Source organism: Sus scrofa, chromosome 2 (assembly GCF_000003025.6).
Source record: "Sus scrofa isolate TJ Tabasco breed Duroc chromosome 2, Sscrofa11.1, whole genome shotgun sequence".
Taxonomy (NCBI): Eukaryota; Metazoa; Chordata; class Mammalia; order Artiodactyla; family Suidae; genus Sus; species Sus scrofa.
In genome coordinates, this window is record NC_010444.4 from 127,630,864 (window position 1) to 127,657,549 (window position 26,686).

The 26,686-nt window shown below is 38.9% G+C and overlaps 1 pseudogene; it reads left to right on the forward strand.

Annotated features, from left to right (window-relative positions):
* On the forward strand, positions 694–23,761 carry LOC100512217 (annotated as a pseudogene).

Consider the following 26,686-nt stretch of genomic DNA (forward strand, 5'->3'; position numbering starts at 1 on the left):
CTCCCATTGTGGCACAGCAGAAATGAATCTGACTAGTATCCATGAGGACTTGGGTCGGATCCCTGGCCTCACTCGGTGGGTTGAGAATCCAACATTGCCATGAGCTGTGGTGCCATGAGCTGTGGTGCCCATTGCCATGGGTCTGGTGTTGCCCCAGATGGTGATGAGACGAACATGGAGAACTGATAGACTCCTTAAAAATCCTTGCTGATCAGACATCAGAATTTCTATGTAAGAGGAAGCAAATGTCACCACCCAGTACCCAGGTCACCCCCTCCCTGTCAGTCAAGAGGTGGCACCTCAGGAACCTCTTCCTGAGTGGACGAAGGAGGAGTCCTATGCAGGGGAATGCCATGAGGGGATCTTAGAAAGCAAGACCTTTGGCTTGTCCTGGGGCCCAGCCTGGGGCCAGAGACTCCCATGTGTCTGGGGCAGTCAGGAACCACTCAGACAGGCCCAATGAATACCTGTTCGCCCTCCACAGCTGAGCATGGCTGGGAGTCTGGACACTCACTAGAGTCCAGAGCACATGACTGTGGTCACTGGTGGTCACTAGTGGGACTGGGGCGAAGGCCAGAACATGGCCTGCAGCTGGGAGGGGAGGCAGCCTCTCCTCTGAGGGCCCCTGAGAAAGTCACTGTCCTTCTGAGGGCCATATCTGGGAGATCTGCCAAAGTATGAGTCTGTGATGACATGACACTGGAAGAAAAGAACGTGTGTGAGCTGAGCTTGGCACTGGGCTGTGCCAGAAGGCATGGAGGTCCGTGGAGGTCCATGGAAGTCCATGGAAGCATCTCATTACCAGCCCACCTTGATGGCACAGTATTTCATCCCTTCCTCAACATATTCCTCTGTTACCTGCTTAAGGTGGACACTGTGATGGAAGATTATGTGGAGGTGAGTGAGCCTGGAGGTGGGGCGGAGGCAGGGGTCAGATCCTGAGGTTAAGAGGGAGGGAGTCCCTACCTGAGGCCTCAGGATCCCTGCCTGTCATCAGAGAAACTCCCTGGCCTCAGTTCCATCTCTGCAGCCCAGAGCAATGCCCAAGCCCAAATCCAAATCCTGCTTCTGGGGGAGCCTGTCTGCTGCTGGGCCCTGGCAGCAGTGCACTATGAGAAGGGGTGTGGAAGGGGACCAGTTATGGGCTAAGAGGTCTATTACTGATGGACTTTAGCTATCTGCCTTCCAGAGCAATGTGAACAACGTCCTGAAAAGGAGAGAGGTCAGCAGCTGTGGCCTCCCTGTGGGAAAGGAGGGTGTAGAAGTCAGGCACCCCTGTGGACAGGTCCCGTCTGACCCCAACCCTTGGGTCTTACATTTGTTTGATCCATAAAAGGGGGGTAACCAGTCCATTAAAGGATGGAGATAGGGGCTGACATCAAGGACAACTTGTTGGAGGAGGAGCTGTTTAAACTCCACTGGGACAAGAGGCAGGGCCTGGGTGGATGTGGAGGCAAGGAGGGTCTCCACGTGAGCAAAGACTGAGGACCAGCCCCCTGCCCCAATTCTCACCCCTACAATCCCCCCACCAGACTTTGTATACATCCTGTCCTGTCCACTGACCCAGGAACTCAAAGGAATTAGGGAGATCCAGCTGATCCAGGTGACTGAAAATCATTACAACCTTCGGCCCAAGGAACAACTTGTGACCTGGTTCCAGGCTATGGAGCCCCCCTCGACAAGGATGAAAGGTGAGGAGGGGAGGAGTAGGCTGAGGGCAGGGTGGACTCCCTGCCCAGTTCTAGACCTTGCTGCAAGGCATCTCCTGGAGCACCCAGATGCCAGCTGTTGATGGGCACTGGGAGGGATACCAGAGATGTTGCTCCTGGTAGCTCACATGTGCCACTCTGTCCTGTGTTGAGAGCTTATCCTGCCAGCTGGAGCCCCCACACCATAGGCCAGCAAGATGCAACTATTCTTTAAGGCTGGGAAGAACCAAGAATCATTAGGCTCAGGCCCAATGTTTGGACCCACGGGGGCTCAGTAAAGCTCTAAGTGTGGGACCAGGGGATTGGACAATTAGCACTGGGCTCTCAACTCCACTGACCAATCTGGGGAGATTCTCTCACCTTTCTGAGCCTCAGTTTCCTTCTCTGTGAAATGGGTGATGCTAACTGGCCTCTCCCTTGGCTGGGACAAATGGGATGCTGCTGATTGAACAGTCAGCACAGGGCCTGGAACACAGAGTACAAGGAGCTGAGGAGGTGATCCCCAATACAACCAGACTCTTCAGTTCAGCCATTAAGCTTGTGACATAGCATCCAGTACCAATGATAGATCACACTTCTGCATCAGCTACATGCGGACACCACCTCTGTAGCAGGGACACAGCTGGGACATTTAGGTGCACTGGGCCAGCTCCTACCACTTAGAACATTGTAAGGGTTTTTCTGAAATCTCCTGACTCTCAAGATAGAGGGGACAACCTGCCTCAACTCTCCAGCACCTGTTTACCTATTGGGAAAGACAATATGCATTTGCTGAAAATAGTAAGGGTTAGAATAAAATATTATATTAAAATTCTGTTTGTCTTAAGCCTGGTAGTTATGGTGTGGGTTGGGTTGTTTTTTGTTTTGTTTTGGTTTGGTTTTTTGGCTTTTTTTTTTCCACTTTTGTGACAATTCAAAAGATACAAAATCTCACATTCTTCCTCAAATTAAGAAAACCTGCAGGTCACAGATTATTGTATGAGGGAGAAAGAAATGCCAGCCTCAGTTGCCAGCTCATGAAGGACACACCTAGTCCTTCTTCCTCAAAGGACAAGTTCCTTTCACTGTTGTTTACCCAGGTCAGGAGCAGAGACAGCCCCTCAGAACCCTGGGATTTAGAGACTAAAGGTACTTTCACAAGGAGAGCAACAACCTCTGAAATGTGGGTGTCTAAAGATAGTACTTGCCAGGACCACAACTTGTCCGAGGACAGTGACTGCATTTCTAAGCTTCAGAGGAAGAAGAAATGTTTTCTGTTTCTCTTATTGAGGTTTCTATCATAAGCATCCTCACCTTCACTGCAGAGCAGTGGACCAATTTTCTCTTGGTAATCAGGATCAATGACCACAGCCAAAGGTACCAAGGGACCAAAGTGGGCAGGGTAGCACTCTTTACCTTCAGTTTAATGGAAGCAGTGTGTTTTTTGGTAGAAGCCTAACTCCCTTAGGAATTAAGCCTCTAGGCAAGCACAGTATAAAGTCACATGGACATGAAGCCAAATTCTGCTAGTAGATAAGTAGCAATAAGAGCAGCAACAGTGAATGGTGCTGCTGCCATTTCTACCCTTGATGCCTGGACTCATATATCTTAGCTATGGGAAAACCACTACTATATAATGAATGCTGGTTTAGAGCATATACAGCCACCTGGAGAAAACTGCCCAGCCCTGCATGGTATTGCCATCCAAGTAACACTGTCGCTCTGCCTTCAAAAACCCATTCTACTGACTGGCCGAGCCAGCTGCTCCAGAATCATAGGGAACACGGAAAGACCAGTAAATTCCATGAGCATTTGGTCACTGCCACACTTCATTCCCCATGCAGTGTGTACCTTCATCAGAAGTGTGCTATGTGGGAGTTCCTGTTATGGTTTAGCAGGTTACAAACTTGATTAGTACCCATGAGGATGTTGTCTCAATCCCTGACCTCACTCCATAGGTAAGGATCCAGCATTGCTGTGAGCTGTGGTGCAGGTAGCAGAGGTAGCTCAGATCTCAAGTTGCTGTGGCTGTTGTGTAGGCCAGCAGCTGCAATTCCAATTTGACACAACTTTCTAAAACCTAAGTGACATAGCAAAAGCGGATCTATGAGAGAATTATACAATGATATAAAACTACCTAAGAAAAATCTCAAATAAACAACCTAATCTACTGCCTAAAAGAATTAGAAAAACAAACAAAAAATCCTAAAGTCCACAGAAGAAAGACAATAAAGATGAGAGTAAAAATAAGTAAAATAGAGACTAAAAAATAGAAACATCAACAAAACCAAGTACTATATTTTGAAATGATAACTAAAGTTGATGTTTTTAGCTAGGCTCACCAAGAAAATAATAGGACCAAAATATTCAAAATTAGAAATGCAAAAGAACTTACAACCAATATAACAGAAAGAAAATCACAAAAGAATACTATAAACAGTTATATGTCAAAAAATCACACAACATAGAAGAAATGGATAAATTCCTAGAAACATACAATTTTCCAAGAGTGAATCAGGAAGAAATAGATAACCTGAACAGACTGATAACTAGTATTGAAACTGAATCAATAATCAAAAAATTCTCAACAAACAGAAGTTCAGGACCATATCGTTTCGCAAGGAAATTCTAATAAACATATAAAGGAGAGTTAATAGCTATCCTTCTCAAACTATTCCAAAAAAGTGAAGAGAAGGGAACATTCCCAAAATCATTTTATGAGGCCAAAGTTACCCTGACACCAAAAGAAAAACTATGAAAAAAGAAAATTCTTGGCCAATATCTCTGATGAATAGAGATTCAAAAATATCAACAAAATGTTAGCAAACCAAATTCAACAATACATAAAAAGGATTATACACCATGATCAAGTGGGCTATCTCAGGATGCAAGGATTGTTCAATATCCCCAAATCAATGTGATACAGCACATTAACAAAAGGAGAGATAAAAAAAGCACATCATCATCTCAATATGTGGAAATATATCTGACAAAATTCAACATCCATTTATGAACACTCAAAGTTGGTATAATGATAACATATCCCAACATAATAAAGGCCATTTTTGACAAACCCAGAACTAACATCATACTCAATGGTGAAAAGCTTAAAAGCTTTTACTCTAAGATCAGAAACAAGATAAGGATGTCTATTCACTCTTACCATCCTTATTTAACTTTGAATTAGAAGTCCTAGCCACAATAATCAGATAAGAAAAACAAATAAAAGACATCCCAGTTGGCTAAGCAGAAGCAAAACTGTTGCTATTTACAGATGAACTGATACAACATATGGAAAACTCTAAAGTCTCCATCAAAAACTAATTGAACTAAAAAATAAATCCATAAATTTGTAAAATGTAAGCTTAATATACAGAAATATGTCACTTTTCTATATGCTATTAATGAACTATCAAAAATAGAAGGCAAGAAAACAATCATATTTATAACTGCATCAAAAATAAATCAATACCTATGAATAAATTTAGCCAAGGAGGTGAAAAATTCATACTCTGAAAACTATAACCCACTGATGAAGGAAATTAAAACTGATACAAATACATGAAATGACATCCTGTGTTCACTGATTACAAGTATTAATATTGTTAAAACATCCATACTACCCAAAGCATTCTACAGATTGAATGCAATCTCTATAAAAATACCCATGACATTTTTTACAAAGCTAGAATCAATAATCCTAAAGTTTCTATGGAATTGCAAGACTCTGAATAGCCAAAGCAACATTAAGGAAAAAAGAACAAAGCTGCAAGTTTTATGCTATCTGATTTCAGACTACACAACAAAGCTACAATAATAAAAACAGCATGGGACTGGCACAAAAACAGACATATAGATCAATGGAATAGAATAGACCCCAGAATTAAGTCCACACACATATCATCAATTAATATATGACAAAGGAAGCAAGAATATACAATGGAGAAAAGAGTCTCTTTAATAAGCAGTGTTGGGAAAACTGGAGAGCTATATGTAAAAGAATGAAAGTAGAACATTTCTTATGCCATGTATAAAAAAAAAACTCAAAATGGATTAAAGACTTAAATGTATAAAACTCCTAGAAGAAAACAAAGCAGTATACTTTTCAATATAATTCTTAGCAATATATTCTTGGATCTATCTCCTCAGGCAAACGAAAGCAAAAATAAACAAACAGAAATGAATCCAACTTAAAAAGCTTTTGCAGAGTAAGGGAAACCATCAACAAGATGAACTTACAGTCTACTGAATGGGAGAAAATATCTGCAAATGATCTATGTAATAAATGGTTAATATTCAAAATAGGAAGAGAACTCATACAACTCAATAGCAAAAAAAATTAGAAGTGGGCATTTACAGATAGCCACAGGCACCTGAAAAGATACTCAGCAAATCAAAATCACAGTGATATATCACGTCGCACTGGTCACAACAGTTATCATCTAAAAGAAAAGAATAATTAGTTTTGGTGAGGATGAGAAGAAAAGAGAACCATCATAACCTCTGGTGGAAATGTAAAGCTGTTCAGTCATTACGAAAACATTAAAGCAGTTCCTTAAAAAATTAAAAACAGAACTATCATTTGAGTCTACAACTCCACTCCTGAGTATATATATCTCAAGAAAATAAAATCACCAATTTGAAGAGATACATTCACCCCAATTCAGAGCAACATTATTTACAATAGCTAAGATATGGAACCAACCTAAGTGTTCATCAACAGATGAATGGGTAAGGAAGATGTGGTACATATATATACAATGGAATATTAGCATAAGAAAAAGAAATTCTGGGGAGTTCCCGTCGTGGCGCAGTGGTTAACGAATCCGACTAGGAACCATGAGGTTGCGGGTTCGATCCTTGCCCTTGCTCAGTGGGTTAACCGATCCGGCGTTGCCCTGAGCTGTGGTGTAGGTTGCAGACGCAGCTCGGATCCTGTGTTGCTGTGGCTCTGGCGTAGGCTGGCGGCTACACCTCCGATTCGACCCCTAGCCTGGGAACCTCCACATGCCGTGGGAGCGGCCCAAAGAAATAGCAAAGAGACAAAAATAAATAAATAAATAAATAAAATTAAAAAAAAAAAAAGAAAAAGAAGTTCTGCCATTGGTGACAGCATGGATGAATCTGGAAGGCATTATGTTTGGTGAAATAAGTTAGAGAAAGACAAGCACTGACAGTTTTCACTTATATGCGGAATCTAAAAAATAAAACAAATTGACAAATATAACGAAATAGAAACAGATTCACAGATACAGAGAACAAACCAGTGGTCACCAGAGAGGAGAGGGGTGGAAGGACGGGCAAGACAGCAGATGGGATTAAAAAGCACAAACTATTAGGTACAAAATAAACAAGATACAAAGATGTAATATACAGCACAGGAAATATAACCATTATTTTATAATAACTTTATGTGAAGTATAATCTATAAAAATATCAAATCACTATTTGTATATCATATAATACTGAAACATATAATATTGTAAGTCAACTATACTTCGCTTAAAAAAAAAGAACCAGTCTTGTGAAGATCTCTAAGTACCTGAATACAAGAATGAGTTTACCAGTCCGTAGGGGCAGAGGGAAGGCCTGAGCAACTGCAATGATGGGCAAAGGGGGACAGAGGCAAAAGCAAGGACAGGGTAGAGAAAAAGGCCACTCTTTCAAAAGGCCTGATAGGTAAAGTTGTTTCAAACCTTTCTAGGGACAAAGGGAAGCCTCTGAAGAGTTCCTTCCATTCAGGAGAGTGATGTTAGAGTTCCCATTACCAGGAGAACAGCTCAGTACTGAGGCTCCTGGTCCCATTCTGGGTCAATCAGAACATCAGTTGATGGAATTTTGAGATAAGAAGAGCAGGTATGGAGACAAATTATGATTAAATGTTAATTACAACTGTATTGGTAATTATTGTATTGAGGTTCTAATTGGAACGTCATATTCATCCAAAGCCTACGGAAGCAAAACTCAAGCCAGGGCACTGTAGATTTGTTTGCCTGGCTGAATAATTATTTTTCAAAGACACTTGGATATTAAAGTACATTTTTACTTGGCAATAATGAATGGTATTTAGACCAAATAGAAGACTGAACAAAAAAGGCTCTATTACAGGAGGTGGTCCAGGCACCAGGAGGCCCTGATAAGCCTAACACTCTTTACTTAGGTTATATACAGCTTAATGTAGAGTATAATATTGCCTGCAATATTGAGCACTGAGTATATTCAATATTCTAATACTGAATACAGCTTAATTATATATAGTCTAATATTGATTATGTATACCAAATCACAGAAAAAAGTGATCATTTTCTATGTAAGCTAATATTTAATATTGAAAAGATCAAAGATATCCTGAGGTAGGTAAAGCACACAAAACTGTACATCTACTCTTATAGTAAGTAGTTAATAAATGTTTAAATGAATAAATGAATACCTAGCCTTTAATCATTCATCATTCAAAAAAATATGCTATTTAATTGAAATTATTTGATTTACAAGTTAGTTTGAATAATGTGTCTTAATTTTTATAAGATTTAAGTCTATCTGATATGAGATGTGTGATATTTTATTATATTTTAATGATAAAGAAAAAATTACAAAAATGAGGCTTTAACATTAGCATTTCTATTCTAATATATATTAAGCATTATCATAGGTATACTCAATTTGAGGCAAATATTTTATTTCCATAAAGACAACTTGAGAGAGGTCATGATTAATTCAGTTAGAGTGTTTTGATAAAAGCCATCATAAAGTACACTTTTCTTATATTTTCCCTCACAAAAGAGTAAAATTATGGAAAGATGCTTTTAAAATATAAGGTAGTACTTCCACATAACCAGAAATATTAAAAATAAATCACTGACTCAAGCACATGATAATACATTAACAATAAATCACGGACTCAGGCATCGATACTATTAACCAACTAGGATGGCAATTGGGCACTACCCTCGGTTATTTTTCATGCTCTTCCTTTTCTTTTCATGAAATATAAGATGCAGTCAGTGAGGATTAATCTACAAAATATATAAACATCTCATACAAGTTTATATAAAAAATTTAAAAATAGGCAAAAGATCTAAACAGATCTTTTCTCAAAGACAAACAGATGGTGAAAAAAACACAGGACAAGATGCTCAACATCACTAATTATTACAGAAACACAAATCAAAACTACAGTGAGGTACCACCTCACACCAGTCAGAATGGCCATCATCAAAAAGTCTACAAACAATAAATGGCGGAGAGGGTATAGAGAAAAGGGAACCCTCCTACTCTGTTGGCGGGATGTAAACTGGTGCAGCCACTATTGAGAACAGCACAGAGATACTTTAAAAAAAACTAAACATAGAGTTATCACATGATCCAGTCATCCCTCTCCTGGGCATATATTACAGAAAAATATAATTTGGAAAGATATATGCACTCCAATGTTCACTGCAGTGCTGTTTACTGTAGCCAAGACATGGAAGTAATCTAAACGTCAATCAACAAAGGAATGGATAAAGAAGATGTGGTACATATATACAATGGAATATTAGTCAGACACAAAAAAGAACAAAATAATGCCACTTGGAGCAACATGGATAGACCCAAAAATCATATTAAGTGAAGTAAATCATGGAAAAACAAACATATTACATCATTTATATGTGGAATCTAATAATAAAAACTGGTACAAAAGAACTTATTCACAAAACGGAAACAGCTTAATGATTTGGAAACCAAATTTATAGTTACCAAAGGGGAATGTTGGGAGGTTAAATTGGGAGTTTGAGATTGACATATACACACTACTACATATGGAACGGATGAGGAACAAGGACCTACTGTATAGCACAGGGAAATCTATTCAGTAATCTGTAGTGACCTATATGGGGAAAGAATCGAAAAGGAATAGATAATGTATAGGCATAATGACTCACTTTGCTGTACACCTGAAACTAACACAACACTGTACTTCAACTATACACCAATAAAATTATTTTGAGAACAACATAATGCTTCTCATTGGAGCAGAAAATTTTTAAAAATATGATCAGTGAAATGCACGTATCTTAAGAATATAGTTCAATGGATTTTAAGCCCTATAAATAGCACTCAGATCACAGAAATTTTCCTCAAGGTCATTCCCAATCAATTTCCTCACCTTTCTGCTTGAGGCAATCATTTTTCTACCACCATAGCTTAGTTTTACCAGTTTTAAAAATTCGCTGAAGAGAAGTATATCACCACTTAGCAATAAAAAACGAATGACCTATTATTGGTAGCCACAACAAAGATGAACTCCAAGTAATCATGATGAGTAAAAGGATAACCAGACACAAAAGAAGTCATACTGCATTACTGCGTTTATGTAAATTGCAGAAAATGCCAACAACTAATCCTGAGTAACAGAATCTGGACCACTGGTTGTCTGGGGACCAGGGAGACAATAAGCAAGAGGAATTAAAATGGGCATAATAAGGGGTATATTTATATGTCAAAACTTACAAATTGTACACTTTAAATAAGTGCAGTTGATTTTTTTCAAATACATCTCACTGAAGTTTAAAATTTTAATTCTCAAATGGCAAATCAGTTTGCTGAATAAGAAAAGTTCAACCTGTAAGTCACAATGAGCTTATATATTTAATAAGTAATTAAGCTTTTATAATTTTTTCAAATTTGGAAAAGGTATGTTCATTTTTCTTTCAAATACTTTTCTCTAATGCAATTTTCCCCCCTCTTTAATTCCAACTCAATGTATGTTCAATATCTATGTTGTTCCATAATAAAAAAGTCAACACAGCCCTTTTTATCTTTTTCACTCTGGGCTTTGGTTTTGTTTATTTCTATTAACTTATCCTTCAGTTCACCGATCTATTCTCATTGTCCAATGTGTTTTTATGACCTACAGCAAATTTTTCATCTCATCTCTCAAATGTCCATTTGACCTCTTTTTAGTTTCCATTTCTTTGCTATGAACTCCTATCTGTTCACATAGTATATCCTTCTTTATCATTAAAAATATTTATAATGTTGTCTTAAATTCTGACAAGGCTCTAATTAAATCTTCTTTCAGTTCAAATTATAAAACAACTGTGAATATGTATCATTTTAAATATGGGACTAGGTGACTCTCCTTTAATATTTTATTTAGTTTCAATGTATAGCACAATGCACTAACACTCCACTCTTTAAACCCAAACACTCTCCTTCCCCTGTTTATTCAATATTCTGAACAAATATTATGAGATGTACACTGAACCTAAAATCAAGAGTTCTATGAGAACCACCATATCATTGGAAGAAGGAATTCATTGATATACTGTATTTTTCAATGGATCCAACCTTATATTTGGTTATGTGCTACTAACTGATCCACTAAAAAAAGATACCAAAAGCCCAGCCTACCTTTGGAATCATAATTTTAGTTATAATTGTTTTTTTTTTCAAGTTGTATGTAAATATTAGCTTCTGTTATAAAGTAATAAATGAAAATTCTTTATTCCAGATTTGTTTTTAAGTAATGCTGCACTTTAAACTTTTTGAGGTTTGAATCGCAAAAAAATAAAATATATGTATCTTAAGAATACAGTTCAATGATTTTGGCAATTTTAAAAACCACCCAAATTAATAAAGAGAACATTTTCCTCACCACCAAAATCTCCCTCATTCTCCCTTTCCAACTATTTTGCTTTCCTCCAGAGGTAACAAGTTTCTGATTTCTGTTAACGTGATACAGATCTGCCTCTTCTTGGAACTGATGTAAAATGGAGTCAAATATTAGTACTATTTTGCATCTATTTTCACTCATTCAGATATAATTTTAAGATTTTTCCTTGTACTTTCATTAATCAAAAGTTTATTCCTTTATTGTTCATTAGTATTCTCATGTATAAATATACAATTTATTTTTGTCTTTTTAGAGCCACACCCATGGCACACAGAGGCGCCCAGGCTAGGGGTTCAATCAGAGCTGTAGCTGCTGGCCTATGCCAGAGACACAGCAACACGGGATCCAAGCTGTGTCTGCAACCTACACCACAGCTCAGGGCAAAACGCCGGATCCTTAGCCCACTGAGTGAGACCAGGGATCGAACTTGTGTCCTGATGGATGCTAGTTGGGTTTGTTAACTGGTGAGCCATGACAGGAACTTCCTTTCCTTATCCATTTTTGTATTGATAGGCCTTTTGGATTGTTACCAAATTTTTGGCTATTACGAATAAATACTGCTTTGAACATTCTTGTATATGTATTCTTGTATACGTGTTTTTATTTCTCTTGGTTTAATACCAGAAATGAGACTACTGTGCCAAAGAATAAATTTATTTCACTTTATATATCTTTTTTCACTCTCTGAAATTGAAATTATTTGTATTTTTAGATATTATAAAATATACCTTCTAAACAACAAGTACATGGGTGTTACCTTTTATTCAGTCTTATAACTTCTAACAGTGTTTAGTCCACTTTCAATAGAATTACAGTTTTTTTCCTGATCAGCTTAATTCAACTATTTTAGTATTTGTTTTCTATTTTCCCTACCTGTTATTTGTACTATTGTTCATTTATTTTATTGTCTTTTATGTTTTTAGAGTAATTTTATTATTTAATGTTACCTATTTTATTGACTTTTTAGCAATATTTCTTTGTGTGTGTCCTCTTGTAAATGTAAGTGTAACACACTTATAGATAGTAACACACTTATCACAGTCTCAATTCAAATGCTATTATACTACTTAAAGAAGGATCAAAGAACTATATAACAATATAATTTCATTTAATCTCCATCCAATTTCTTGGGTATTAGTCATATGTTTTAAATCAACATATTCTATAAATCCACAATGCATTATGATTGTTTTTGCTTTAAACAATCAACAGTCTTTTAAAGAAAGACAGGCATCAAGACAGCCAGTTCCTAAGATTATGGAGAAAAGAATTCAAAGAATTGAGCCCAACAGTCTTAGCCTCTTTTCCCCTTAAGACATTTGCCAACCTATAAGTAGTAAAGGCTGAGGAGTATAGAAAAAGGGCAGAAAATAGCTGCTTTGAGTTTGAGAAACTATGTAGGGTTTTTTTCAGTTTCATGGTTCTGGGAAGATTTTAAAATGGGATTACAGGAAAACCAAAAGGACAGAGTTCTGATAAAACCCCATGTATTCAAGCGGACACCAGAGCGAATACAGTCTTAGGCTGAGGTTAAACCAGAAATAGACCAGCCTTACAAAGACTGGAACCCAGCTGTGGATCAGCTCAGTCCATCAGAATTAAAGTAATCCATGCCTACTATAACCATCTGCCAGAAGCTAAAGAAATCCTCTCTAGAGAAAAATAACATTTCTAGAATGCCCATAACTTTTACACATAACTTTAGTAATTCAATTTTCGAAATCTGCCAGATACACAAAATAAGAGATGGGGGGAAGGCAATAGAAACTGATGCACAGGTGATCCAGATATCATTTGCAGAGATGTTAAAATAACTGCGATATTACTATGACAAGATGTAGAAATCAATCTCAAAACTGAAATTTATATCAAAATAATAAAATGGAAATTCTAAAACTAAAAAATAATAATACCTGAAAGCAAGGATTCAATAGAGGCCATCTCACATCTGCTAAAACAGGTAAAATTAAAGCCATGTACCTTACAACAGGTGTTGATGGCAGTTTCTCACTGTGGCGTCAATTTAGGTCCCACCAAGGGCCAAGGGCACAGGCATGGCTGCATAAGCCTCTACCCTGTGGGGTACTTGTGGCATAGGACCCTCATGGCAAGCAGTGAGTGTGGAGGCAACCCCACTCTGCACGAACATGTGCACTTTCCTGAACCCTGGAGGACACAAACCGGTGTTCAAATTCACCAAGTTCACCTGCCAGAGCCAGACACAGAGACACCGCCTAGCATCCCCAGAGGTGGCAGAAGTGGGGGCTTGGTTTGCATGGGCTCTGCAGCTGGACAGCTGGACTTGCAGGTGGGCCTACACGTGGGCATCCTGCAGAACAAGGAAAGGATGAGAGTGTTGTCAAGACTAGCCAGTTACTCACCAAGCTGAACTTAAAAGATGAAGATGACATCTATTACAGGAAGGATCTCCCCATGCAGCCCTGTGGTTACTGGGAATACACAGTCCTGCTTGCATGGTTTACTGTGATACCAGTAGAAAGTGGTTCAATAGGTCATGGAAATGCTTCCAGCAGTCACACTATAAATCACCTCTGAGGATAAAAAGCAAAGAAGTGAGTCTGCACAAGAATTGGCCTTGGGGGAGATCTGGAGTGTTAGAACTGCAGCAGGGGTAAGGTCTTCTTCCTCCTTGGCTTTATTCCTACCAAAGGCACCTGGGTCGTGAAGCTGCAGTGCAGGCAGCCCTGTAGCACCTAGAGCAGCCTCAAGACCATCAGCTGGGAGACTTTACAGTGGCAGCCACTGATCCAGACCACTGCTTCCTAGCCTAGCTGGTCACAATTACTTCTGAGCAGGAACAGTTGTGGCAGGTAACCACCAAGTAGATGAGCCAGCTGGAGCAGCTCTAGGAAGAAAATCCCAGACTACAGTTGCACAGGTTGCTGCGGAGATGTGGGTTGGATCCCTGCCTCACAGTGGGTGGAAAGGATCCCACACTGTACAGCTGCTGCATAGATCACAGTTGCAGCTCAGATTCAGTCTCTGGTCAGGTAACCTCCATATGCCTTGGGTTCAGCCATTTAAAAAAAAAGGAAGTGGGGAGGGGAGGAAGAGAAGGAAGACTTCCACCACCACCTTGAACAACCTAGGGAAGCCAGGGGTGGAAGAGGGACCCCAATATATAGGAGGACTCTTACCAGTACCAGAATATATTTGGCCCTCTGGTCAAGCTGGTGGCCAGCTACTACAAGAAACTTAAAGAGTTTCAGACTCAAGGTAACACTACATTCAGGTGGGACCTGGGCTTCCATGACTTCACTTTGCCCAAGATAGACTTTGATAATCAGACTTAGTGATAATTTGGTTAAGAAGCATGAAGCTCATGCAGGGAAACAAGATTTGTCTGACCTACAAAAAGGATCCAGTGCCCCTGTGGAAAGGGAACAGCCCTATCATCAAAGACCCTGATGATTATGGCAATGAGATCACCACTGATCTAGCTGCAGAGCACTTGAGGGCACACTGTGGAGGTAACCCACAACTTCCAGGTAGGTTTGTATGGAAATCTACTTCATCGGACAGGATGTAGTGTTGACAACATCAGCTATGGAGGCCATCTCCATGTTAGGAGATATACTGTAAACTGCTAGGCATGATAAGGAAGTCCAGTTGGCCAAGTACTTCAGAGCATAAGGGTTCACCACTCTCAGGTTGACTTCTGGAAGACTGTGCTACAGAGACCACTGAGCTGAATCCAGGGACCACCAGTCACAGGAAATATGGTGACTTTGGTCACTATCATCTACCATCTGGTTCAGCAAGGCAGTGGGATCAGTTGACCAAGAAGATCCACATACTGGGCTGAAGGTCACGCAGCTCAGCACAAGGGTCAATGATTCCTCACTGTACATCCTGGCCCTGCACAACCAGCTCAGGAACATGGGTAGCACGCCAAAACTCTGGAAGCTGCAGCAGCTGAAGGACAAGACCAAGGAGCTGTCATCTGCAGGCCAGAAGTGGTACTGGACCCTGAAGCATGAAAGGAAGCTGCTCATGAACACAAGTGTGGGTGACTGAGGCTTGCCAAGTTGTGGTTCCATTCCATTTTAACTGATGAAGGCACCCAGGCCACTGAGCCCTGGAATGCATGGCCCCTGTATCCTTGGAGCCAAGCAGCTGATCTTTGTGGTGATATGCAAGAAGGCAGCCAAAGCTGGTATGCCCAGTCACTCTTTGAGCACTTATAATGCTGGGAATCCATCCCACCTGCCTCTTCCACCTCCAGGTCCAGTATCACATGTACTCTGTGCTCAGTGCCTTCCTGTCCAACATCTTTATGAGGGCTGTCTTCAGAGTGGCATCACCACAGTGAATCCTATGAAGAAGGGCTCACACATGAAGTGGCCCCAGCGTGGTAAGCCAATGTTCTCTGTGACCCAGGGCCAGGAGGAACTTGTTGGCTTGGGCACCTCATACCTAACAGGATAGAAGCTGCAAACATAGAAAAATTCATCACCAGCCTACTAATGGTAAGTACAAAGCTCGACCAGATCACTATCATCATGTTCTAAGAGGGTTGTGCTCCAACTGGCACAGTGCCTGCAGCTTGGTGACTCCCTGCACATCAGGGAAACAGAGATTGCCACCATGGATGTGTTCCACAGCATGAGAAGAATATGATCATATCCTGCAGGTAGGCAAACAAGCACCAAAACATTGGAGTTTTAAACCCCAGGCTGCTTAATGTAGCCCTGGCCAGAGCACAATATGGGCAACCCAAAGGTCCTGTCCAAGCAGCCACTCTGGGTCCACCTGCTGAAGGGGAACAGAAGATGCTGATTTAAGGGGCCCTGAACAGTCTTCGGGAGAGCCTCATGCAGTTCAGCTAGCTCAGGAAGCTAGTCATCACCATCAACCCAGGAGCCCACTTCCAACAACTTCCAGAAGGCCATTATCCCAGGATCAGTCTATGATCAGAGCAGACAGCCCTGGCCTCTGAACATGCGCTTCCAAGGCCATGACCAGATCAGCATGTTCAGTGCCTGCCCTAGGCACACGGTCGCTGTAAACCTTCCCCATCATCCTCAACCTAGTCATGCTACCCATGCTATCCAGGGGCTAGCCTCACCCCTCCCAGCCCAAGCTGTTCCAGGAAGGTTATCTCAGTGACATGGTGCTATCCCAAGCCTCCGCATAACAAGGGCACTAAAAATACCAGCAGGGCAGAGGAATAAGGTTGTCCCAGTACTAGAAGGTGTCTTCTATCAGCATCTTAATTCTGGGTTAAGAAAATAAAGATAAAAAATGGATACCTATTTTCCACTGCTAAAACTGAAGCATCATTTTGAGCAATGGGAGAGGGAGAGAAGCACATGAGCCTGAGAGGTTGTCAGTCTGAGCCCAGGGTGAAATGAGGAAGACCCTCACTTCAGAGGAGCCCTTTCCTCTGCTCTTTTCTTTCACTCTTTTATTTAAGGGACACTTTGTTTTAGCAAGGAAAAAACCCTGCATTTCTATCCCCAGGCAGGCTCCTTGCAGGTGACAGCTGTGCTAGGCTGAGCCACATGGAGGTATGCTGTTCACACCAGCTTTGAAACCTTGGAAGTCATGCTGCCTGTGTTCTAAGAGGATTTTCATTTAAAGAAAATGCATTTGGGAAGTTTCCATTACTTTTTAAAGACTCTTTCAAAAAAATGCTGAAATAAAGACTTTCCTGAGTTTGTCTCTCAAATCTTAGCTGTAAACCTGAGTGATATGAGCAGCTTCCAGAAATGAAATTTAAACAAGCCAGCACAACTAGAGATTAGGATCAACACCTGTAACATGATCGCAAGAAGGATTTTTGTTAGCAATTTTAGCTTCCAGTGGCTTCTCCCTACACCTAAGCAAAGAGTGTTCAGGGCCAGGAGGCTTCATCCTCCATTGCACTCTGAGAAGCAAAGCACTTCCCTCAGGCGGTATATTCACCCCCTCACTCCCCATCCTTTTGGAAAGTGGAAATTTGAACACAGAGACAGACCCATGGAGGGAAGATGATAGGATGATATATAGGGAGAAGACAGCCATATGACTTCAGTGATGCATCTATAAGCCTCCAAATGCCAAAGGTGGCTGGCAAATATCAAAAGCTAAAAGAAGCCAGGAAGGATTCTCTCTAGAGGCATTAGAGAGAGTATGGCTATCAATGCCTTGATTTCAGACTTCTAGTCTCCAGAACTATGAAACAATAAACTTCTGTTGTTTTAAGCCACTCAATGTTTGATACTCTTTCAAAGTCACCTTAAGAAATTAATATAACTGCTAGTATACTTAATATGGATGAATTTCAAAAGCATTATGCTTTGTAAAAAGGTCTTACATAAAAGATAAATATGATTCTTAAGATATGTATGATTCATTTTATATGAAGTTCTAGAACAGGCAAAACTAACATATGGTGGAAAAAATGAGAACAGTACTTGCTCATGGATATTAAATTTGGGATTGGCTGTGAAGGGGTATGAAGAAATTTTCTAGGGTGATGACAATGTTCCATATCTTGGCAGAGGGTTGGGTTACACAAGTGTTTGCATTTATCAAAACTTAGCAAATGAATTTTTAAGGTTTGTACCTTTTGTAGTATGTAAATTCAACTTCAAATAAAATAAAAACTACTAGAAACAAATACTGAATTCTAGCTAATGGTATGTGTGCTAAGGTATTTAGAATGAAATATAATCAGGTCTAATTTTCATTGGAAATGCATTAAAGGTTAAGATGGAGTGATGAATATATAGATAGATGGTTAAATAAACACGTGATTATGCAAGTATAATATGAAATTACTGGCAGAGTCTAGTTCATGGACTTAGTGGCTGTTCAATGTAAGATTCAACTCTTCTGTATGTTTGAATATTTTTTATAATAAAACAATACATAAAAAAGAATGTAATAAAGCAGTTAACTAAAGAATTAGACACAGCTAGAGAGAGGTTTAGTTGGGCTGAAGCACAGGATTTTAAAAAGAATGGAGAATATAGAAAGGAACATAAATGATAGTAGACTCAAGATAAAGACTAACATAAGAATAACTGGAGTTAGAAGCAAAGAAGAAAAGGAATTGATTAGATATGTTTTTTAATCTCTGAGAATTTTTCAAAGCAGATGAAAGTCTTCAAGGCAATTATTCAGTTAATGCAATAAACTGCAATGGTTTCCTTTGAAGACAAAGAAAATAAAACAAGGTATATCCAGTTGAACCACTGAAAAACAAAGGCAAAAACCCCTTAAAGCATTCAGAGGAAGAACAATGAGACAGAGAACTGATTTCCCAGTGGAATGGCATCTTTATAGTGAGATACATGGATAGAACTGGTATTTATTAGGCTTCAATTACATGCTGGGCTCTGAGCTAAACCCTTTATAAACATTGTCCCATTTGATTCTCACACCCTTCAGATGAGGTAGAATTAGCCCCATTTTAATAAAAAGAACCTGAGTGTTGGAAAATTTAATTATTTGCATAAACTCAGACAGCTAAGCAGTGGTAAACATTTCAATTTAACTGTAGCAGACTCCAAACATATTCATTTTATATATTATGTTTTCCTCCTATATTACGGGTGTTCTGCTTTTTTCCTCCATTTGTTTGCATCTGCCAAGGCTCTAGATCTCAACATTCCCTGATCTGGCAATTCCCTGCCAAGTCTGGTAGTAGTTATGACAGTATGCTTGGGATTAATATTGAAAACAGAGAGAGAGAAACTGAATGTGGTGGAACACTGGTATCTAATATTGGATAACAAGGAAACAGATCAGATTATTGTGTGGTACTGGAGCACTGACTGAGGAAAGATTACATTTAATTGGCACCTTTTCTTTGAATGTAGTATAGCTAGTCTCCATTTTGACACTGTAGTAGATGACTGAAATGCTACCTGTGTCTTGTTAGCATCGTATTATAAAGTGTATATTATTATAGAAAATTGACAAGGTGATGAGCTGTCACTTGAGCTAAGAGAATATCCTATTTTTAATGAATATTATTTCATAAGGAAATGTGCTGATGACAGCTTATTTCAGTGGAAACTCTTGATGCACAACCTTTTTTGCTATACAACATTGTATCAGTAGTGATTAAACCAAAAAACTATGCTAGGTGCTAGAAATGTTTTTGCAAGAATAATTTCTAAGAAATGACTATATAAAACAATAATAATTTTAATGTTAGCATATGTATAGATATATACATTTCATGAGATTTTAGAGGGTTATGTTTTTCTGAGAAAATAGTCATGTATATCCCAATAATATTTTTATATTTTTTTTCTTTAAGTCTGAGCAGATGTAAGAATACGTCTTTGGAATAAATTTTCCTGTGTAGATGAATGTACAAATGTATATATAACATACTGATATGCATATATATAAAAAGGGTCCCAAGTCAGGACTTATACATCATATAAATTATATCCAATCTGACATGTAAGCACTAAAACTCCACTGATTACTGGAATTAGAAGGCTAAATTCAAATCTTGGTTCTATTACTTTTATTTTGTAATCTCAGGCAAGTCCTTTAATCTCTTATTTAAGATGAATTTACTTCAATTAAAACAGAGAAAATAATATTGCTCTATGTAATTCACAGTGTAATTTCATGAAAGAAACATGATATTGCAAAAATATATAAAATTATGTACTATTATATATAACATACTATTATTATGTATATAAATACAAGTATCATGATATGGCCTGAATTTTTGTAGGGGTCACTGACTTATAGCTTCAAATAACCTCACATTAACAATAATAACTGAATTTCACTACTCCATTGCCCACACACTAATGAAGCCACCTCAAAATATGATCTAGATTGTTCTAGGAGAGTGAGGGAGAGGGGAGTTTGGGGAACCATAGAGGATCTGTTCATGTTCCTGTTCTCTTGCTTACTAATACTTTCACGAAGCCAACAGAAGTGCTCAAGCTGACACTGGACAGTCCACCCCCTACAGCAATAACATCTGCATCTCAGCACCATCCTCCAGTACCCACAAAGTGGTCAGTGTCCAAAGAGCCAGAGTGGAGCTGTGTTCCTATTCTGTGCACAAAGAGAGAGAATGCCTGTCCACTGGCAGTTTCCAGGTCCCTCTTAGTGACACTGTCAACAAGCTGTATTTCTAAGTGCCACCCTCTTTCTTCCTGCAGATGCTGTCAGGAGGGCAGGCTTACAGCCCAAAGTCTGAGTCAGAAAGTACTTTTTTTTTTCCATTCTTTCTAGCCACTTCCTTTGCTTTCTCCCTGTATATGCAAACCCTTGTCTTATTTTCCTCTAACCAAAAAGTATTTTTTAAATGGCGTCCTGTCTGGCATATTTCACCAGTCTCCCACACTTGCTTAGAAATGTCTGAAATCCAATTGGGAGCACTTAATGTCCCAGGTACTCCTTGCTGTGTAACATACTGCTCCGAAATTTAGTGACCTAGAACCATAATGATGATTTGCTTTTCACTGTTCTGTAGGTTGTATGGGTAGAAGCTTTCCTAGTCATCCTGAGCCTACTCACACATCAGAAGTCAACTGAGATGACTGAGGGGTAGTTCAGGAGGGGCAGTGGGATGACAAGGCTCCACTTTCCTCATACTCTCTCATTGTTTAGTAGTTTAGGCTAAGATTCCTTTAACAGCAGCAAGAATATGCTAAATGAACAAAGACAGACTCTTCTAGGCCTCTTAAAACCCAGCTTCTCAAATGTCCCACACCATTTCCATAGCATTCTGTTGATCAAAGTAAGTCATAAGGCTGGCCCAGATTCAAGGACAATTGTACTATACTTTTTCATGGAACAGTCATGCAATTAGAGAGATGATAAGAGTAGTTAGAGGGTCATCTTTGAAGACAGCCAACTACCTTTCAGCCTCTAGCCATGACACTGCAAATCCCTTGCACACACAAAATACTCTACCTCCCGCCCAAGACCCCAAAAGTCTTATTCAATTACAGTATTAGCTCCAAGTCCAGGATTTTAGCATTAAATATGGTTCAGGTGTGGACAGGTTTCCATAGCTTCAGTTACTCAGATGCAGTTGCTCAGATGTGGCCCTTCTTGATTTGTGAACTAAAAATCACAATTTATCTGCCCTGCCCCATATCCAGTCCACATATACATTCAAAATGCAATAGTGAGATGGGGATGAGATAACTATAATACACATCCTTGTTCAAAAAAGAGGAAAATGGAAGGTGCATAGAGCCACTGATCCAGAGCAATTCTGAAATCTGGTCAGGTACCTATTTTTCAGGTCCCCCTACTCTGGAAACAGAGAATGTTCCTTGACTATGGATCAGCTCTGCCTTCTGAGAATAAGTTCCTGACTCACTGTTCTCTTGGCTCTTGCCTGGGATCTTGGCTCTGCTCTCTGAGCCATGATTTGGTCTCAACACAAATAAATAGTCATTGCTTATAATTTGTGTACCATTTTTTTTCCTAACCATGCACTCTACATGCCAACAACTGACACTTATTAAAAGTTCAAAATGAGGTATGCGGCCTTTCCAATTGTGTAAATATATTTGACTATGTACGTGGAAATGCTTAAGTCATTTATATAAACTCATCAGTATAATTATATAATGAATACATGAATAATATGTAATTTTTGTACTAAATTAAGCCGTGAAGAAATATCTCTTGTGACCTAAGACATGCTATATTATTTTATGTCTCTTAAATCTGCTCTTTTACTTAGTTTTAGTGTTAGACACCTTCAAGAAGGCATATACGGCTTTATCCAGAGGCAAAAGAGGAGCTAGGTGATGTCAATGACTTCCAGAATGATGTCAAAACAAAACAAACAAAAACAAAATGAAACAAAAAAACAAAAATACCTGCTAAAACTATCTATCTCTCTTGAATATCTACGGCAAGGAGAAGTGAAGCATTCTAGCTAGACATGGTCCTGTATCCTTTGAGAATATACTAAAAATACTTCATTTCCTGGGCTAACAGTTCTTTGAAGCTCTCTCATGAATGTCTTAGGTGAGAAATTCAGCATCTGAGAAATTTTAGTGCTAACTTTTAGAAGTTCAGATATCTAAAACATTGCTATGTATCATTGTAATGGACTAGCATCGACTGCTTATTAATGCTGAATAGGGTTCCAACATTTTCTCCCAGTTATATATTATTTAGACATTATACATAAATTTAGGTCATTATAAGATGGAACACTTTAATATTAGGATGACAAAGATTGAGTTTTTCCTTTATCATAGGGCTTCTTCTATTATATTTTTGAATTTTCCCCTACTCCTCAGTTTCCTCTGGAATTCCATTTATTGGCTTTCCTTTATCTGTATTTCATATTATTATTTTTCTAATTATTAATCTTTAGTCTTTGACATAAGACTATGCTTTCAATATCTTCTCATATGTATAGATACATAGTGTTTGTAACATATCCATTCCACATTTTATTTCTTCCCTGTGATTGTGTTATACATTCCTTTCATTTTTTCCAGCTCCTTTTCCATCTCTTCCTTTGGAATAGGATATGCTGTGTCTATTTTTTAATTGTTGTTTCAATAAGTTTATATTTTAAAGTCTAATAATTCATGTTTTTAACTTCCTGCCATAATTTTTCTTCAGATGTATAGTTTCACTTTGTTGTTGTTGTTGTTTTTATGGCTGCACCCACAGCATATGGAAGTTCCTAGGCCAGGGAATGAATATGAGCTGCAGATGAAACCTATACCACAGCTGTGGCAATACCAGATCCTTAATCCACTGTGCCCTGGGGGGGATCAAACTGCCACCACACAGACAGCACTGGATCCATAACCAGCTGTGAGACAGCCGGGACTCCCTCATTTGTCATTTTTGTTGTTGTTGTTGTGTTTCTTGCCTCATTTTTTTTCTGCTAGTATTGCAAATGTTTCCCTTATTATTATTACTCATCTTTTAATGAGGGCTTTTTCCTCCAGGTAAGTTACTTGTTACAGAATAGTAGTCAGGTGCTGGAAGAGGGAATTGGGCTATGCGAAATGCCAATTTAGCTATACTGTCCCAATATCCCTGGTCAGCAAAACTGTCACACACTCTATCATGAGGATACACTTCACAAGGGCTTTGGTCATCCCGGTTTCCCCCTTTGGGCTGACAGGCACATCCCCAGTTGTGACACATACAAGTGTTTTGTGTGAGCATTTGATGTTTATTTCTTTCTCTTCAGCCTTCATTATCAGCAGCTGCAAAGCCAATGCACACATACCCTTCCCAAAAGGAGCACCGGGTGCAGATGAACAACTTCTCAGGCAAGCCAGCTCCCCCACCTCCCCACCCCATAGTGCAGGGGGATGTTGCTACTAACAACTTGGTCCACAACTGCAATCCCAAACTAGAGATTGTTTTTTTAACTTCTCAGGGCCATGCCACCTACTTCTGGATTATTCTATATACTGCCTCAAACCTGTAATTCTATGAGATGTCCCTTAACCTCCTCTCTTGACTTGATATAAATACCGTATCAGCAGCTGTTCCTCACAGTTTGAGGTAAGAGTTGAAGCAATATTTTAATTTCTATTGAAGATAAAATTTCCTCTGTGTTTTTCATTTTTTCCACAGCGTTTCCTCTGTGTTTTTCATTTTTTTAGAGTTTTTTCCTTTTTTATTTTTTTCATCACTTTCATGCTGGAAAGTGAAGCTGAAAATATTTTTACATTATTTTTTTCTGAATTTCCATTATGAATGCCATACAGTTGAAACTTGAACAATGTAAGAGCTAGGAATACTGACCCCCATGCCATCAAAATCCACATAGAACTTTACACTCAACTCTTGTGTTCGTGGTTCTGCCTCCATGGATTCCACCAACTGTGTATTTTGTAGGACTGCAGTGCTAGAAATCCACATACAAGTGGACCCGTGCAGTTCAAATCCATAGTGTTGAAGGGTCAACTCTAGTTTAAAAATAATGTGCTTTTCAGAGTTCCTGCTGTGGCCCAACATCATCAGCAGCATCTTGGGAACAGTGGGACACAGGTTCAATCCCCCACCCGGCAGACTGGGTTAAGGATACAGCATTGCTTCAGCTGCAGCACAGGTTGTGATTATGGCTTGGATCTGATCCTTGGCCCAGGAACTCCATATGCCTCAGGGCAGCCAAAAAAGAAAGAAAAAAAAAAAAATTTCGGTGGCAGGGGTGAGGGGTAGGGAATGTGCTTTGTAAAGAACAAAATTCCAAAGTCTCACTCAGATCATGTATTAAAAAATGAAAGAGGAGTTCCCATTGTAGCACAGCAGAAACAAATCCGACTGGGAACCATGAGGTTGCAGGTTTGATCCCTGGCCTCGCTCAGTGGGTTATGGATCTGGCGTTGCTGTGAGCTGTGGTGTAGGCTGGCAACTACAGCTCCGATTAGACCCCTAGCCTGGGAACCTCCATATGCCATGGGTATAGCCCTAAAAGGACAAAAGACAAAAAAATTTTTAAATAAAAATAAATAAATAAAAGATAGGGCTTGCTCTTCATTCATGAAACTTTATATCCTTCAAGCTGGAATAAACTTGACAAATACTATACAACTTGCATTTCCATAAATAAAGAGTGACTTATGTGGCCAATATCTTGAGACAAGTAACATGAATTATATGTAAAAATGCTGTATTCCACAATTCAGTATTAAAAATTATGAAATTTCTTTAAAAAGTCACTGCAGCCAACTAGGATTTTTCTTCCTTAACCCCTCCATCACTCTCCTGCCCTCTCTCTTCCTTCCTTCTTTCTTTCCTTCCTTCCTTTATCCTTCCTTTTTTAATGCCAAAGTAATTGATTTGATTTAATTTGACGAATTATATCAACCTCCAAAAAAATTACTCGAACCTGTGCTTGAGCTTTCTACCTCCCTTCCTTGGTTCAAACACTTTGTCTGTTTCTAGAATGCCTCTTTCATCTTCTTTCATCTGCTAAATTTTCCATGTCACTTAAAAGCAGTTCAAGTTGCACTGTTTAGTGAAACTTTTTTAATATCATGCTGGGTACTCATGGGAAAGTATAAAAAATATTTCCTTACAACTCCTATGCCAAATGATAGACTATTTTGCCACCTCGACTCTATGTAATTATTTGGCCCTAAGTTGTCACTTAACTTTCCCTACACCTCAATTTTAAGCTCTTTTAGATCAGGGGCCATGAATACTTTTCAATTTACTATGACTTTGGTCCAGAGATTTACATACACTTAACAAATTTTAGGTGACTGTATGTAATAGGAACATAAATGAGATATGCAAAAGGTGAAAAGTTCCTTAAAGTTTATATAAAAATTATGATTTACTTATATTAAATGTGAAAAAATATAGACTCAATGGAAAATTTGAGAATCTTTAAATATGTCAGCCCTGACATGTTTTAATCCCTGTAGACAGAAAATTTCTGGGGCACATGTTTATCTACTATGAAGTTATTAGATCAAGGTGAAAAACCAGAAGATTTTATGGAACAAGTAAGAAAAAAAAACAAACAAAAAATGTTTTCTCTGAGGTAACCAGTTTCACTAGTCAAAATTTCTCTATTCAATTTCTCTAAAATAGGAGTAATTTAACTTTATTTTCTTCATAATTTAAGCAGAAGTAAAACTAATTTAAGTTCTTAAATTCAAGCATTAGCAATAAAAAGACATTATGAGTATTTTGCCATCTTGACCAAGGCTGAGAGATGAAAAATAACCAGAAAAGAATTATCTCAGAAAGAGTAATGTAGAAATTATTTATTTAGGGGTGAGAGCAAGGGGAGTACATAAATATAATGTGGATATGTACAAAAGGTAAGATAATGTTCAATGCATGTTCCTTCCGAGACAAATATTTAAGTAAAAATACATTTTCCATCCAAAAGAAAGAGAGATCTGAAAATAATCTAAGTGATAGATGTGATATATTTCTACCTATAATACAGTATGCACCTGTTATAAAAATGCATTTGTTAACACAGAAAGATATTCATCATTCATTGTTCAAATTTCAAAAAGCAATTAACAATAATGCATACTGTGTAATTTACTATGTAGGTAAAACAATACCTATTTGTTTAACTCTGAAAGGATGTGTAGTAAATGCTACAGGTGCCTCTTCTCTGTCTTTCACTTTTGCTGTGTCAGTGCATCCACACCCCAGTTGCTATGAGCATAGTCTGCTGACAGCTCACCACTGCCTCCTTTCTCTGAAGCAGTGCCCCTTGCCAAACAGGAACTTCCTTGCTTAGAGTTACAACTCCATCCTCCCGGGTAATCCCACCATCTATGACTGAATTACACAGAACACAACTGCCTGGCCCCATTGTCTCAGGTTGTGACCATCACGGAGGTGCAGTGCATGCTCTGAGTCCCCCATGAGATCAGCA